Source organism: Tenrec ecaudatus, chromosome 13, assembly GCF_050624435.1.
Source record: "Tenrec ecaudatus isolate mTenEca1 chromosome 13, mTenEca1.hap1, whole genome shotgun sequence".
Taxonomy (NCBI): domain Eukaryota; kingdom Metazoa; phylum Chordata; class Mammalia; order Afrosoricida; family Tenrecidae; genus Tenrec; species Tenrec ecaudatus.
This window is the reverse complement of record NC_134542.1, coordinates 5,322,798-5,334,961: the sequence shown is the minus strand read 5'-3', so window position 1 is coordinate 5,334,961 and position 12,164 is coordinate 5,322,798.

Genomic DNA, 12,164 nt, shown 5'->3' with positions numbered 1-12,164 from the left:
GAGCGCAATAAGGTATCTGGAAGAGCCGTGCTAAAGTAACGGAGCGCCACTCGAGAAGGCACCTGAGACGTCTCAGTATGAGTCCTGTAGTAAAACATAATGTTTAAAAAATAAGGGAAGAAAAGAGCCGAGATGATGGAAAGCAAGATGCCTTCTGTGTGGCTGGATTCGACAACTAACGGGCAGTTGGCATAGGGTTGGTTGTGCCTCGTGGAGACCTTACATGTGGCAGAACGGGACTCTGTTCCACGGGGTTCTTTATGGAAGTTTTCTCAGAAGCCCCCAGTCAGGCTTTTCTTCCGAGGCACCTCTAGATGGACTTAACCTCCAACCTTGACCTCTAGATGGACTTGACCTCCAACCCCTTAGCCATTCACCAACCCAAGGACTCCTAGTCAACTTGTCCCGCCAACGTGCCACATAACATTGACAAAATCTCAGAGGCACACATGTTTGTACTTCATTTTTCTGGCTCACGATCTCCGGGCTCAGCTGAGGGCAGCTCATCCCGCAGGTTCTGGGGGCTCTGCTCCAAGGGTCTCTGACCAGGTGTCACCACCAGGTGCCTTGGGGCACATTCTTGTTGCAGTGATCACAGAAGTTGAGGGAGGCCCTTGGATGACCCCTGAAGTCTAGCCTCGGAACTGGCAACCTGCACCCTCACTCTCCAAAGTGAGGAAGTATTCTTCTTCCTGACAAACTACGAACCAACACTGGATAAGGCATCCTGGGAAATGGAGTTCTCCACTGCACACAGTCAAATAATAGATCGATCTATAGAGAAATCTCCACAGTCTCTTCCTTCGAATGAATTCCAACTCAGAATGACTCTATAAGAGTAGAACTGCCCCCTTTGGGTTTCCAAGACTGAAACTTTTTACAGGCGTAGAAAGCTTTATTTTTCTACTGTGGAGCAGCTGGGGGTTTTGAACTGCTGACCTTGTGGTTAGCAGCCCAATGCATAACCCACTGCACCACCAGGTCTACGGGAACAATGGCACTAGGGAGGTGCACAGACCTTAGATTAACCAAAGGGCCGCATTGACCTGAGCGTAAAGTCCAGAAGGCATGGAGAGAAGGAAACAGGACAGACAGGGAGGAAGTGAGGTAAGCGATGTCAGATGGAAGGGATTGGAAGGAAGGAGAGGAAATAAAAAGTGCAAGAACTGTTCGATGTAAAACTTATGACCAGCTCTGTGAACCTTCCCCTAATCAGCAGCAAAACATTTGAAATAAAATAAAGCTAAATGGATAAAGTTAAAATAACTTTCAAATATTTCTCATCTTTGGAAAATCAATTCCCCTCACTATACTTCCTTTTAAAACTATTTAAAATACATTCTCATTCCCCCCCCCTTTTTTAAATTTAACTTATGGTAATCACCTAATCTGGTGTCAATTTAAGGATTAAGAATGTAGGGGTGGAGTCTAGGTTGTCAATCTGGAGAGAGCCAATGAGACTTCTATGTAGACATGGCCTTCTCCTGAGAATTCTGGGAAATCTGGTACTTCTTCCTTGGAGGCAGAAGACACCTCGCTCTCTCTGCTACTCCCTGGGAGACATTGCAGAAGACAAGCTACATGGTTGCAACCAGACATCTGAGGCCAGAAAAGCCACAAAGAGACAGACTCCTGCCAGCCCTGAGATGCTCACAACGCCACTGAACCCAAAGTCTTTTTTACCCACTGGCCTATGATCTTTTATATTCAGCGTCATTGCATGTGTTTCATGAGTGTGAAGAGGGCTTCATAGATTGGTATCGGACATATGGGCTAATATAGGACTTATGGACTTGATCTGGGCTGGGCTGTCATGTTTTCTCAATGTTCAATTCCTCTTGTATATAAAACTCTTTATAACACACATACATGTGTCCATGGATTTGTTTTTCTAGTCTACCCAGACTAATACAATTGGTAAATATTTTGGGGGGCAAAAGTAGGATCTGGGGGTCGTTCGGAGCTATTTGAATCATGCCCAGTGGCTGAGGTTGCCATGCCAAACTGTACAGTCCTGTCATCCCAAATTGGTTACGGAGAAGCTTGCTCTTGTACTCTTCTCCAGGATAACAACCATAATGATGCTGATTTCCCCCTAAGTGGTTGTACAGAGAGTAAAGAAAGTTGATTTGTTTTCACTACTTTCATAATCAGCCACTGAATTCTATCAACAATCCATGTGTTATTTTGATTCATCATCTGACGTGCTGATCGAATCCAATTGGTTGCAAGTGATGCCGTGTTAGCGCCATCCTATCGAGCGCATGCCCGTGAGTCTCCTGTTTCTGGAACCTCCAGCAGAACATTACACCACACGGATGGCAATCAAAGTCCCCATTTTTTATTTCATTTCTCATTTGTGGTTTCATTTCAGTTGTGGCTTCTCCATCTTGTTCTGGATTGCACGTGGCAGGAGTGTTTATCTATTGGCTTCACAAATGAATGCTTTTATTCTGCTTATTGGTCCTACAATCTTTCCAATTAATTAAGTCTGGGTTTGATCCATTTCCCCCCCTAAGTCTCTGGGTGGAAGACGATTACATATAATTCCCATAGTACATGATTCATAGTATATATGAGTATGTATAGAGAATATATATGTCTATCTTCTTTTACTTATTTTTTTAGCAATGAAAGAGTTAGGGTTATAAATTGATCTCGACAGGACTTTGCCCACAGTGGAGGAAGTCATGGGCGATTGCTCTTGCTTCTCCACCCACCGCTACAGGAAGTCGCAGAAACAGAAAAAATGGGGTGTCCTTGATGGCTTCACACCATGATTACAGGGATAACTGCTTGGTCTCTGATTAAGGTGGACCCAGAGAGTCAGCAAGACGGCCTGACGCAGTGGCTGCAACAATGGGCTCAAACACAGGGAGGAGGCTGAGGATGGCACCGGACCGGCAGTGTCCTGTTCTGCTGGACCTGACTCGATGGTACTTAGCAGCCACAAGATGTCAACGTCTTTCTCCATGCTGTCCGCGGGCACGCAGTGCACCGCAAAAATCATCCACGCGGTGTCTCAGTCAAACCCAGCCCCTGCTACAAGGCATTCGCCATCAACTCCAACGCCAGATCCAACCCTCCTTTTCAAAGAGGCGCCAGGCTTTTATCTTACTGGTGTTTCCATGGGAGGTGGGAGAGAAGAATCGGCATTGACCAGTATCTCTGCATGGACCCTAGAGCTGCCTACTCCTTGAGAGAGGAGGACACTGAAGCTGGAGAGGGACGGTCAATCCCTGGCTGAGACCAGGCGCTCCTGTTGGTCAGCCTAGCACAATATGGGCACCTCAGCCCGTGTGCCCTCTCTCTAGCACGTCCTCACCACCGTCCCCGTCCATCTGCATCTCTCTCTGCCACACGAGGGACATCAGCTCCTGGCCTCTGTGGTCCCGAGGCAGGACAGGGTCTTGATCAAGTGCGGGGAGGGCCTCTGAAGTCAGACTTCTGAAAGACTCCCTGCCCTGAATCCTCACTGGGCAGCTGGGGTAATGAAACATGAGAGGAGGGAGGCAGGGTGGCAGGAGCGGAGCAACGTGGGAGAAGACACCGACTCAGCAGCCTTCCCAAATCGCTGACCTTGAGTTGATCCCCAATTACAGCGGGCCCAGGCAGGGTTTCCGGAAGCAGACCCCTCAACTCTCCCCAGAAGAGCAGTCAGGTGAGACTTTCATGGGAGGAGGGGGAAGGGTAACAGAGGTGGCAGGGCAGGCAGGCAGAGCGTGCCCTTTGAAGGTGGGCCACTCTCACACGTGCACATGTTCAGGGGCACAGAGCACCTGTCTGCTGTCAGGGAAAAAGGGAAGCCCCCACGCCTTCTCCTCTCTTAGGTTGGACTCTTTGAGATGATGTGAAATGCTAACCTGAATTCCCTGCACCCAGCACCTAGAGCCTCCAAGAGGAGTTGGAAGGCCACGGTCACATGTCACTCAACAGAGAAAAGAGCCAACCATCTGGTCCCATGAAGATGGGAAAATAGAAAGAGGAGGAGGAGGAGACTGTTGTCGCTTCCAACTGACAACAAAATTGATGACTGAGCAGAGTTGTCCCATAAGGTCTCCACGGCTTTATATAAGCAAATCTGTATATAAGCAAGACCACCACCTCTGTCTCCCCACAGAGCAACTAGTGAGTTTGAACTACGGACCTTGCAGTTAGCAGCTGAGTTAGTTTATTGAGTCAACCTGGCCGATAAACACATGTGGGGTTAATTGAAGGGCGGAGGGATAAATGGCTCCGTGAGCTCGTCTTTCGAGTTCTCGGGTCTCTTGTTTTCTGATGGTCAGACCAGGGTGCAGCTGCCTTAACAGTTCCCCGCTTCAGCTTTCAAGGTTAACTTCCTGCAAGACGTCCCTGAGGAGAAGCCACATAGACTTACCCCAATGCAGCCCTGGGTGCTGGAGCACCCGTGTGGAGACCCCTGCCAGCGCTGAGATGTTTACACATTCACTGACTCGGCTTTCCTCCTGCAGTCGGCATCATTGCATGTGTTTTGTGAGATGGAGGAGGACTTTGTGGATTGGTGTAGGACATATGGGCTAATGTTGGACTTGTGGGCTTGGGAAGCACTGGGTTGGGATATTTTCTTGATGCGCACTTAACCTTTACATAAAACTCTCTCTTATACATGAGTTGCTGTGGATTTGTTTCTCCAAAGTACCCAGACTCACACAGCAGCCAAGCACTTTAACCACTGCACCAGGAAAAGCCCGTATCCTGTAGAGAGGACAGTCTACAAAACACCATGTGGCCATTCTCCTCTGTCACACAGGGTCTCCAAGAGTCAGAAATCAACCCAGGGCCACCTGACACAGACACAGCATCTCCATTTCCCATCCGAGTGGCTGCCATTGAAGTCACAGACTGGCCACCAGGCAGGATCAGGTCATTCGCCAGCCAGCAACCTCCACCTGCCTCCTCCTGCTTCTAGAGGGTAAACACAACGGGCCCTACATCATAGGCTTATCATCGGATTAGACAGGAGGGCAAACAGCGAGCAGCTGGTGCAGAAAGTGCACCTGTCAGGGGGGCTGGGACCCCAGTCCTGTGTTCATAGCCTGAGACCTCAGGTCGAAGCCACAGGCTCCCGATCTGCCTGTCTGTGCATCACTCAGCTCACAACAGCTGGACCTCATGCTTGTAAGGCCCCCCAGTAGGAAACCCGAGAAGAGAGGCTGGTTGAATTGGCTTGTACAAAAAGCAATATTTGCCGGAGGTTAGCGCCTGTGTTGTGAATGTTTAACCTCGCATAAATCAAGCTGTAAGGATGGACAAAGCCTGAATTTCCTGTGCCAGGTCTAAAATAGAAGCCGCCTCCGGCCCCTGAACAATTCTGATTATGTCACCATAAGCAAATCCCGCCGAGATGAATAATGGCAGTAAGTACATTTAGGTCTTAAGGTCTAATGTAAAATAAAGGGGGAGCGGTCTGTCTTTGCAGCACAGGAGTGAGGCCACCATTTCTGTTGACCGAGAGCAGGGTGGGGAAAAGCCATCCAGGGCCTGGGGCAAGAGCTCCTGGTCCCCAGCTCATTGGCAGGCAGGGAGGGTGGAAGGAAGACAATTTTCAATTTCTGCCCCTGGGCATGGGTCTGTCCCAGCTGAGTGCCCAGGTCAAGGTACTTGCCTAACTGATCCGAAAGGTCTCAGAATAACACCTTGACCTTCATCCGTGAGGACCTTTCTCTCCTACAAGGGGAGTCAGAACCCGTTCTCTCCTCTCTCTCCCGTTTCATTCATTGTCATGCCACCATTACCACCATCCTCCCCAGCCTTGCCATCATCATGAAGAGAAGCTCAGCACCCCCTCAGCACGGGGCAATCTTTGAGAAACGAGCAGGCTCTCTGCCTGCGCACCCCGGTTGCCAAGGGCACTACCGTCACTGCTATCACGTTGGTTGGGGGCTGGGGCACAAGAAAATGGAGAAGACCCCTAGGTCTCTGAACCTCAGGAGTCTCTCCTGCTCAGCGCAGATCTCGAGGGCTTCAGCCCGAGCTGTCTGCTGGCTTCCTAGGGTCGGTCCCCTTTGCGTTTCTCACTCTGGGAGCCCAGGCCAGGGGAGACGGGAGGGGCGTACAATAAAGAGCTCTCCACTGGTACCTTGTATTCTGGTCATCTGCCTCATCACGCCTGTTAATCTGCACGCCTCGGGGTCCTCCAATAGCTGCTCCCAGCAGTCTGTCCAGGGCGGATAGCTGCGTTCAGAGGGAGACAGAGAAGAGTGTGCTTACGCTGCCAAACCTGGAAGTGCATGTAGAAGGACCTAACATTAAGTACAGCCGTTCATTTTCAATCAACTTTATTATGGTATCGTTTGTTGTTGTTGTTATTGTTTTAAGTGCCATTGAAACCATTAGCCAGCCTGTGGCGCAACACTAAGCAGCATCCTGCGCCTCCTCCCTGGGGGTTCTGCGTTGCAGCCCCTGTGTCCAGCCAGCTCTGGGGGGGAGGGGGAGGCTTGCTCTCCTTCGCTGCCCCTCTACTTTACCAAGCGCGATGTCCTTTTCCAGGGACTGGTCTCGCCTGACAGTATGTCCAAAATTTGCAAGACAAAGCCTTGCCAACCTTGCCTCGAAAGAGCACTCTGGCCGTACTTCTTCCTAACCAGACCGGTCTGTTCTTTCAGCCGGGCAAGGTGCTTGCAGTGTCCTTCTCCGGCAAAGGCATCGGTTCCTCAGTCCTCCTTACTCAATGTCCAACTTTCACATGCCTGTGAGGACAGCGGATACACCATGGCTTGGGACAGGTGCATCTTAGTCCTCAAAGTAACGTCCTCACTTTTCAATACTCTCAAGAGGTCTTGTGCAGCAGATTGACCTACTGCAGCATGTTAGGTATAATTCACATGCCATCGAATCCCATGCTTGCTGTTTACAATGATGCGTATGGACAAATGCATTCAATGTCTAACTTGTGTCACAAAAAAGATATAGAATGTTCCAGTGGTTCCCCCAAAGCTTCCTCAAACCCCTTTGCCACCAGTTTCCCCTATCTGCAATCCAGGTCCCAGACACCGAGGGTCTACTTATTGCCGCTGGAGCATCGCTTGGTCTTTCTTAACCCTGGGTTCTGTTGACATTGCGATTGGTTTCGTTAGGGGCCACCAAGTCAACTGTGACTCACAGAGACCCGTGTGCGACAGAAGGAAACACTGCCTGTCCTGCACCATGCTCATAAAGGTTGCTATGTCTGAGCCCATTGTTGCAGATGCTGTGTTGACCCACTGAGCTGAGGGTCTTCTCTTATTGACGACCCTCTCCGTTTCTTCAAGGACCGGACTCCATGTAGCGCGCTCAAATCGTGTAAGCAAGAGTGAGTCTTTCCAGCCTCTCTTCTACAGAGCGTTCTGGCTACACTCCTGAGACAGACTGGCAGTTCATGCACAGACTACATTCTTTGTCAGCACTCATTCCCGCATCTCCATTCTTCTCCTTAGTCTCTGTCCACCATTCACATGCTGATATGAACGTAGTCATCTCCATGGTTTCCTTTATTCCAGTCCCAGCTTCCTGCCCCAGAATTTGAATCGACTTTTCTTCCAGGAGCTCTAGTTTGATTTAGCTGGGGAGGGGATGTAAGGTCCATCATCCAGGAACGAAGTGCGTTGATTAACAGAGTCTGCTATTGTTTCTAGACCCTCTCCTCATTGTTTAATTAACATGGTTTGGGTGAAAGTGTATCCACTGAACAAGTGACACGCACTTTGCTGTGTGGCATTAGCTGCAAGCCCTCAATTAACCGCTCTCTTCCTACTTCCTCCCTAGGTTTCCGTTTCGATTAGACCTTCTTTCCCGCCCCTTCCTGTCATCAGAGCTTCGTGTTTGGGGGCAAAAGCCGTTCTCTTGCTGTCATGTGGGGCATTGTTAAATGAGCCCGTATGCCCCCCATGGATGTGGCTGTCCGTTTTACGGGCCTGTCTATTGTTTGGCTCAAAGGTGATGCCCTGGGTAGGTTGAATTCCCAGTTTGGAAGGGTTGCACCAGCCTCCATCAGACCAATTAAGTCTGGTCTCTTTTATGGCTTTGAATTTTGTGTTTCTAAGATTTTCATTTCCTTTAGTTAAAAACATTTTAGTTTTTCTTGACTTAAAAAGAAAATCTAAGGAGCCCTGGTACTGCGCACAAACGGGTAAGCAGTTCAAGAGAGAAAGATGAGGCTTTCCACCCCCCGTGGAAAGTTACCGCTTTGGAAACCCACAGAGACAGTTCTACCCTGTCCCATGGGGCTGCTGTGAGTCAGGATCCATTCAACGACGGCGAGTGAGTGAGGACTTTTTATAAAGCTAAGAACTTTAAGAGAGAGAAAAAAATTTAATCCAGATGAAAGAGCATTCTGACTCACACTAACTTCCCATCCAGATTCATGATCCAGATTTTTAATTCAGACTCATTGACTGTGTCTCCTTTTGCTGTGGGTTCTCCGTGACGCCTGCGCCATGATTCATTTGCATGACTCATTTGTTTAGCACACAAACAAGAGCCTCGGAGTGAGAATACCAATGTGACCACCACAAACATGATGACGGCAAACAGTTGAGCGGCTCTTTCCAGCCTCACAGTCTGCCCCACTAGCAATGTACGCATGACCCTGCTTTGAAGTCACTGGAAAGAGTTCCTTGTGTCTGGGGATGACTGCAAATGCACACACAATTGGTTTTGTTTCATTTGGCCTTCCGGCTTGGGAAAGGGATTGTTTCGCGTGGTTGTTTTCTTTTCCATTTTCATAAAACATTGACCTGTGCCCACGTTAAAAGACAAAACAAAGGGCATTCAAAGAATTTTTGCTTTTAACCTCACCCTTTTCTCTCTACTCTGTAAACACCCCTCCCCCTTTCTGTTTTTATGTTTAGCTTTGTTCAATTTTAATAAAAGTCACACTTCCCTTTTTACAGACCTGGTGTGGAGTCAGGCGTGACTCATGGGGCCTCGTGTACAGGACGGACAGAATGCACCCCGGCCTGCCCCAGCTTCACAGGCATGCACACGCATGGCGGTTGCAGCCATGTGTCGACACAGTCAATGCCCACGGGAGAAGCAGTGTAGGGATCAAAAAGCGCATTGCACTGGGAAATCTGCTCTGTAGCTCTATGGTTGATGAAGATCGAAGATTGCAGCCTTTGGGATGGATTACAACTCGGTGTCAAGAAACCCACCATCTGTACGGCTGGATGGGTGAGTAATGCCATGATCACCAAGGGAGCTTCATTCAAGTCTGTGCAGACAGCAGCCTGGGAGTCCATGCAGGTGGGTTGCTGTGCCACTGGAGATGGGCCGCTGGTGTTTCAGTGCCGGTAGGATTCCGCATGGTGCACAGCTTTGAATGGAGCTTCCCGATTCAAGCAAAACAGGAAACAGCCTGTAGATTCGCTTCTGAAAAGCAACCAAAGAAACTTCTAGACAACAGAACAGGATCTGATGGGACCATTGGAAAGGAAGTCCCAAGGTTGGCGGGGGCTATGGGTGGGCATCGTAGTGGCAACAATGACTCAAGCCTAACAAGGAGAAGAGGATGGCACAGGCTCAGACACCATTTCATTCTTTATGCGTCCGGCGCCTTGCGTTGGCGTTCACCTCCTATCTCCTGACAGTAACCGTGACAGCAGGCCCTTGGCGCTCTGTTCCCATATACTCCCCAAACCACGTGCTCCCTCAACTTCTTGTGTCATTTTCCATTCCCAAGGAACCCCCTTGGAATTACTGACCTGGCTGGAATGTAGTTTTCTTTGGCTCCAAGCTAGTATTCCTTTAGGTAACCATAAGTAATTACCCACCAACTCTGCCTGCCATGACCTTGGTAAGAAATGCCTCCCGTAATGCTCCGAAGAAAAATTGGCAATGCCAGGCTCTCTCCCCCATGCACACACCACCCCTCAGCCCACAGCTGTGGGTGAGAGGTGACGTCATGGAAGCCAGGCAGGAGGAGGAGTTAAGCTGAAATAAAGCTGGAGAAGAGACACACCCAGCAGGTTCTCTGAGGTTTCCACCCTCTGGGCATCTGATTCCTTGTTGCAAAGGTAGAAATAAGAACAATACCTGTATCATAGCATAGGTATCTGGATTGAATATTAATATGCGTAATGGACACCTAACAGTGTCCAATACACACGAGGTACAAAAACACCTTAGATGATGGTGATTTGCATTATCATTAGCATGGTAGCTATTTTTATGGATCTGTGACTCTAAGAGGAACATTAAATCTGTGTTGGAAGAAGGACAGCCGGAACGCTCCATAGAAGGAAGGAGGACGGGACTGTGTCTCACGCACTTTGGACATTTCAGGAGAGACCAGTCCCTGGAGAAGGACATCGTGCTGGGCAACCCAGAAGAGCATCGAAAGAAAGGAAATCAAGGGGAGTAGTGATAGCAGGAGGGTAGGGGGAAGGTGGGGGGAGAAAAGGGGAACCCATCGCAGTGATCGACACATAATCCCCACCCCCCACCCCCAGGGGACAAACAACAGAAACGTGGGTGAAGGGAGACAGCAGTTGGTGTAAGACATGAAAACAATAATAATTTATCATTTATCAAGGGATCATGAGGGTGGGAGGAAAAAATGAGGGGCTGATACCAAGGGCTCAAATAGAAAATCAATGTTTAGAAAATGACGATGGAAACATATATACAAATATGCTTGATACTATTGATGTATGGACTGTTAGAAGAGCTGTAAAAGCCCCCAGTACAATAGTTTTTAAAAGAAGGAAAGAAAAGAAATCCTTCCCTCAGCAAGATGATTGACAGGCACAGCGGCTCAAACAGGAGAACAATTGTGAGGATGGCCCGGGACCAGGTAGCATTTGGTTCTGTTGGACATTGGGGTTGCCGTGAGTCAGAACCAATTCGAAGGTACCCAACAACCACAATAACATGATTAATAAAATGTCGTGACAAGCTGGAGACGTTGCCACATACAGATGGGGTTCTTTGCTTCCTTCTGAGAGTCATCGGAAAACGCCTGAATGATCCAGGGAATCGGTGAGGCGATGTCTGAAAGCATGAGGGAAGAGGAGAGCGGGCTGGCCCGACAGTCATCTGATGCCATTTGGAAGTGGTCCCCAGTGAGGAAGGGAGGAGGCTGGCACGTTCCAAAAGTTTTGGAGAGTGCAGAGATGGCATGTGGACAGGAGGCAACGCAGAATCAGGGCAATTAAAAAAAATTGTGAGTCACATGAAAGTTGACAGAACAAATCTGTTTTCCATTCAACAAGGCGTACACATTGTGTTTCACGTCCTCGGTTGCAATCCCCACAATTTAACATCACTTAGCTCGGTTCCTCCCTGCGTTTCTCATTTCTATTCCCCCTCTCTCTCTGAATGCTTTCTGCCTTCTGAACTTCAACCTGGGGCAAATGTTGCCCTTTTGACCCCCAGAGGACTTCGTGGTCTCCTGGGTCACCTTGTAGAAAACGGAACCACCCGGGGTGAGTACTGCTCCGAGCCTAAAGGTGACCCCGGGCTGCTGTAGGAGGAATTCCACCCGTCTCTCTCCCACCAGTCGAACCGGTTCTTTCGTGTGGTTTTGTTTCACATGTTTCTCTTCCTCTTTCCAAGACTGTCTCATGTGACCTCTTTCAGGACACGAGCTTTAAACCATCCACCGATACCATCTAGAGCAGGGGTCCTCAACCTTCCTCATGCCGTGACCCTTTCATACAGTTCCTCACGTTGTGGGGAAACCCCACCACCACCAGCAACAACCATAACATTATTTTCGTTGCTACTTCACAGCTGGAATTTTTGCTACTGTGATGAATCAGGCCACCCCTGTGAAAGAGTCGTTGGACCCCCAAAGGGGTTGAGACCAAAAGGTTGAGAACCGCTAATCTAGAGGAAACAGATGTGGGCACACAGGCACTCCATCAAGTCCATGTTTCTACCTGCACCACTTCACCTGTAGATGAAAATGATCCCTTGTAAAGAGCTACTTGACATCTCTTCCCTCCTGCCCCCAGAGTGCTGCTTCAATAATGCTGGGCTCACTCTTTCTCTTCCATTGTGCTCTCGCTCCGTGATTGACTGTGCGTCTTAATATGATCCCTTTCAGAGCTGGAAGCGGTAGCTAGACCATCTGGGTTTTCTGGTCTCAGGATCATGAAGGCTAAGGTTCCCATGGTCCATTTGGTCCATTGGATGAATTGTTTTCATGCATACTCAACCACATT